Source organism: Rhodnius prolixus, unplaced genomic scaffold (genome assembly GCF_049639745.1).
Source record: "Rhodnius prolixus isolate KJV_2025 unplaced genomic scaffold, Rpr scaffold_2, whole genome shotgun sequence".
Classification (NCBI taxonomy): Eukaryota; Metazoa; Arthropoda; class Insecta; order Hemiptera; family Reduviidae; genus Rhodnius; species Rhodnius prolixus.
In genome coordinates this window covers 28,581,894-28,587,893 of record NW_027411592.1, presented here as the reverse complement: position 1 = coordinate 28,587,893, position 6,000 = coordinate 28,581,894, and positions in this window count along the sequence as shown.

The following is a 6,000-nucleotide window of genomic DNA, read 5'->3' as shown; positions in this document are numbered from 1 at the left end:
AAACTTACAGTTTAAAAAGTTAAGTATAAGGGTTGATTAAACGCCAAAAGGTACACAATTTAATCAACCCTTATACTTAACTTTTTAAACTGTAAGTTTTTGTTAAGGAGATTTTTGTACCTTTTGGATAGATTTTCATTTTTGTCTATTTTGCTAAGTTACATATCTGCTTTACTGTTTTTTTTAAATTTGGAATAAGCAATTCTAACATTATAACCTGATAAGGTGTTAAGTAGGAACCGTAACTACCACTGGAGAGATCTTTTTAAAGAATGATTATAGTTGCGGTCCCCAAACCATCCTCAATAACAATTTTTTTGAGAAACCCTTTTTATATAAAATAGGAAGGTATTTGTACGTAAAAAGCAAATTTAAACTGCGATTTCAGACCTTCCTTTTAAGAGGAGTAAGAAAAATAAACGGGCGATTACAGTACTTCTCCCTAAAAGGCAAAGAGGCAAAGATTTTGAATCGAACGACAATTCATTAATGTAAATAGGTTCACCCATTGATAATTTTAACGATTTCAGTACTTCCTCTTAGTAGGTGTAAGAGCATGATGGCACTTCACAGCCATGTAGAGGAGCTTTAATCACTTCTTCGTGCTAAATTTTATCAAAATCGGACAAAGCGTTATAGAAATATTGGTAATAATAGTTTTAGAAACGGCCTTACTTGGGTGGGGCAAACTCCCCTCCATATGAGGCGTAGCGACGAGACTTTTAAAGTGCAAATCTGTACAAAATTTCGATTCGAATGACACTTCATTCATGAAAATCAGTTCACTTGTCGATAATTTGAAACGATTGCTATACTTCCCCTTAACTAGTGTAAGAGCAGATCGCCGCTTTAATGTTACGTAGGGGAGCCCTAACTCTATCATCCTACCAAATTTTATTAAAATCGGGCTAAGATTTACAGAGTAATTAGTAATAATAATTTTGAAGGGTGCCTTACATAAAGGGAGCTAACTCCTCTCTAATTCGGTGTACAGCGTCGAGACCCCCAAAAGGCACATCTACATAAAATTCCGAATCGAATGTCACCTCATTCATGAAAATCGGTTCTCGCGTTTAGGCGCTACGTAGTTTACAAAAAAGGTAACAACAACAACAAGAAGAAGAAGAAGAAGAAGAAGAACAACAACAACAACAATTTCTGAAAATGCCGTTTTTGCTCATTTTCGGCAACTTTTTTCTCAAAATCTATTAGGTCTGGGGGGTTGCAAAAAAATTACAGTTATAAAGGAGGGTTTGCCCTATATTTTAAAGAAAATTTGGGAATTTTATCTTTTATAGAAAAAGAGAAAAAAATTGTCAAAGTTGGGTGTTTTTTAACGTTACGCTTTTTCGTGCACTTTTTGACGATCAATCCTTATACAACTGTCCTACCGGACAGTTTTAATTTATACCATCAGTCTATTTTCTATTAAAAAGAAACCAGGAATGAGAGATTTTTTCTTATTTATTTGTTTCTATTTTCAAACTGCTTTCAGTTTGTGTTCGTTTTACAGAAAAGTAACTTTCTTTTATTCTAAGATATAAAGATGTATGTAAAAGAGTGAAGCTGTAAATAGGTCAAACCGATTGCTAAAAATCATATTTATAAGCAATAATAAATAAATAATAAGATATTAATACACAAATACTTGTTGGACTTACCTAGCAGAGGTGCGTCATTTTAAATTCGACGCCTTTTATTTTGCCAAACGTGCTCGCAAAACAAATTGTATTTATCTTTAAGATTCCATTTTATACAAAAAAACAAGTTAATGTTTAGTTTAAAAAAGCTGCGCTAAAAATGAAATATACTAAAACAATACAAAATAAAAGCGGAAATTAGAGGCAGCTGATATTACCTTTTTTGTAAGCCCTCTTCCTACCTACCGGAAATTTCCTTTAAAAAAAATACTGGCCAAATCAAGTTAGATGCCTAATGCGGAAATTGGATATTATTTTCTTGACCTATAAGGTATAATCAGTACAATTGAACTGGGTCAAAATTATATTTATGGAGGACATATGTGCATACTTTATAAATTATAAGAAGGCATAAATACTACATTACATTAGTAGAGTACTTTGCGGAGATTGGACACGCATACAATTATCTTTTCTTGCATTCTCTTAGGGCTTATCGGAAGGCTTACCAATGAAAGAAAAACTGGGCTAACATTAAATAAATGTATATCTGTTTAAGGAGAGAAACATGATATTCACTTATTAATTAGCGTATGAGATTACCTTATTATCAGGTCAACTGGAATTGGAATATCAAGAAAAATAAAATCAGTACAAAAATGTTAATTACGCATTACGGAAGACTTCTCTAAATGCGTTTCGAAAAACTTCTTTCACATAACATAATTACATGCTGAAGGTTTGGCTTATGGTCAGTCGGGGAAATAACATTTCATTTGGCGCTACATTTGACTCACTTAGAAATGTTACTACTTCGCAATTCTTAAATGTGATTTCATTTCGGGCAACGTCACACCCTTTACTGATATTATTTTCATCTTCCACTCCTTAGAAAACCTTTTAAGGAATAATGGTAGTATTGTTGCACCCCAAGGGACGCCAGAAAATTTAACCGCCACTTATTGTTTCATTATTCTGTCTAACCTTCAGAAATTCCAATATTTTCACTAACGTAAATTTTAAAAGTATAGTTTAAAATTTTGTTTACACCGTTATATGTGGCAATTTAGGGTGAAGCTATGAACTTCATATTTGAGGATAAATGGTAAAAGGTGAGTCAGTTAAATGTTTTAAATGTGATTATAAAACAATTACTAAAAGAGACCCCGTACTCTTGTCTAGAAAAGAATTATCAGGTAAAACTGGAGAGACTGAGCGAATTCTAGCACTGAGGCAGGAAATTTGATCTGTTTCACAGACGGTTCAAGACAGGGAAATTAAAATCTCTTAGGAGATGGTATGTGGATGAAAGGTAAAGATGTGGAGTTCAGCCTACCGACGAGGCGTCTGTCATGTCGTCAGACAGAGGTCGTAGCGATTTTAGAGTGTTCTACCTCCTGGTAACTGTAGGTCAATAGATTAGTGGAGGTAATAGAGAGAGTGGATTCGAGAAGGTACAGACGGCGCAAGTTCTGAAACTCCAAAAGTAAAGGTTATTACAATTATTTTCAGAAATCGCATACATCAATAGTGTCGGCTTCCCTTCTGGCAGAATTATTGACCTGAATCAAATAAAAATTAAATTTAATCCAAATTTATTCCCTGAACGAGTTTTTTGAATATTTAATGAGTGATTTGCGTTGCAATTTCTGTTAATCTGTTGAACAGAAATATAAGAAAACCAGTACCACGTTTACATTATATTGAAGAAATAATTATATTTATTTTTATATACTAGTGTGTGTAAATGTGCAGGTAGATGGAAGAGAATAAATAACTTTACGAGTAATACTATCCTCTCCACAATAGCCACGATGATTGCAGCATAACTATAATTGTCGACTCGTCTATTAGATGCTACCTGCAATATTATAAGGAAAACATACATACTCGGTGCCATAAATACAATTTGCTCTCTCATTCTAATTTACATGAGGAGATTGAACATGTAATTTGTCTTCTTTCCCAACCAGTTTTGACCTACTGCTGCACCAAGTAATCAGAAAACTTGGCAAAAGTGAGTAACACAGTGCTTCATACAGTACTTTATGCTTTACACAGTGCTTTTTAAGTAAACTTATTAATTGGCGTCATCTTTAAGCTGATGCATTAAATAATTATACAATCCAGTTTTAAATGATGCTATTGTAGTTTTATATAGATTAAAGATGTAGGTAAAACGTTCCAGAATAAAGAGGATTGAATTAGGAATGCTTTTTGCAAGTAACTGAATGGATAGAATATAGAATTGAACTGCTCTGCTGTTTCTAAGATTTAATTGGGCCTTACTAATGATCATATCAAATAAATATTGAGGGTGTTGATTCCTGAAGAGCATGTAACAAGCAGTTACCAAGGAAATACTTCCTTCTGTACTTTACATTCAGCCAACCAAGAAGTATGAACTAAAGGTAATTAATATGTTCATCGTTTCTTACGTTCAAAATAATACGTACACAGGAATTCAGAAACGTATGTAGTTTTCAATTCATTATAGTCTAACAAACTGTAATAAAGGTGAGGAAATACTAAAGTAGCGACAAAAACTGTTTTCTTAGTGTAATGGGTACAATATTGTAGTTGGTAGAACGTTTTTTGAAATTCTGTTAGAAATGTCACTGATTATTCCGTGATATAGTATTTGAGATTGTGACACCCAAACATATTGCAGATACCACGAATGGAATAGGGGTCATATCCACAGTAATTTTCAAAATGGAATCCTCTACTGTAAACATATCTGCGCTTAAAACAATCATGGCATTGGTTTTAGAAATATTTTATTTTATTTGGCCCACGCACCAATTGAGCACGCATCAAAATTAACTTTTGTTACACTAACTTAACATTAACTTCTGTTCTAATTCAGACAGGGGCTATTGTAGGTAAATATGTAAATCATGTGTATATAGGCCATATTTACAGTGCTTAATAGAAGAAATGTTGTTTACATAAATAGTGACTAAAAGAGGTCCCCAAACAGATCCTTGAGGAACCCCTGAACTAATAGATTCTCATGAAGAACAGCCACCTTGCACAGAGATAACTGACTGTTTCTATTCGATATAAACTACAAACGTTTGTCACTTACAAATAAAATATTGTCAGTAACTTCCAGCAACACTCTGTGAGCGCTATAACCCTCTCGATAACCTGACATTCTTTCTTCTGGTCTCACAGTCTTTTCCAAATGCTTCAAAACAGCTGATAGCAATGAAACAAGGCGCAGTAAAATTTAGAGAGGATGGAAGTTAAGTTTTATGAAGGGCTCAAATTAAGGAATGTTTCCAAATTTAGCATGACTTACAGACTGATTGTAAATATCTAATAAAATTTTAGATTGTAATAACAAAGTGAGTAGTTCAAGTTCACAAGCTCTCCTCGCATTTTAAAAAACCCGACGCAGGTCTTTCAATGAAAATCTGTTGGGTACATGGGGATAATGCAAAGTGTTGTGCCGTGGAAACCCGTGGGGATGTTAGTGCTTTAAAAAAGTCAAGTGTTTTATGTAAGTATATAATAAGTACCAGGCTTCAGTATTTGTCTCTAAATATTTCACAATTTTACGGAGGAGGTCAAATTTGAAAGTAAGTATATTTATCATGTCAGGTCAAAGTTCAGTTTTTTAAAGAGAAAATAATCTATAAATATTTATTACCAAAATATTTACTTAATATTACTTTTGGGCCATTAAAGTTCTATCTGAGCTTACCTGCCCAACTAAACCTACCATTTTGTTATTACATTGGATAAATTCATTGTTAGTTCAGAATGAATATTTAATTGCTGGAATATTTAACAAGTGTGGTATTCATCGTTCTCTGTTACTATTTAAAATTTAAAATAACAGCTCTTACGTTATCATGAGAGAGAGAGAGAAGTGACCACATTATCGAAATAAACACCCACTGTAAAATGTTTGAATTAAACATTTAAATAGATTCAGTATTGCTCCACCAATGTACTTTCACGTTTAATTTGTTTGAACAATCTTACTTCTCGCATGTTTTAAGTAATTAGTTTTGTTAAATTAAAGTAATGTTACGGAAGTGTAGCTTTGCGCATCTTTTGTGTTACATAAATGTAATTAAATAATTAGATAATGAAGTTATCTAATTTCTCATCTGTTATCTGTTTCTCATATGCAATAGATGTGTTATCACAATCTTGCTCCTTTACGAGCTAATGTTTATGTTAACTGATGTTTTCAACAGTATAAAGTCAAATTTCTTTTATGGCAAATTAAGAATTTCAATAAAACGTGGTGTGTAAATCCCAAAATGTCTTCTCAATAAGTTTTTTGAGAAGCCTGACATCACAGCAACCTATCTTAATTTTCTTGGAAAGAATTTCAAAGAAA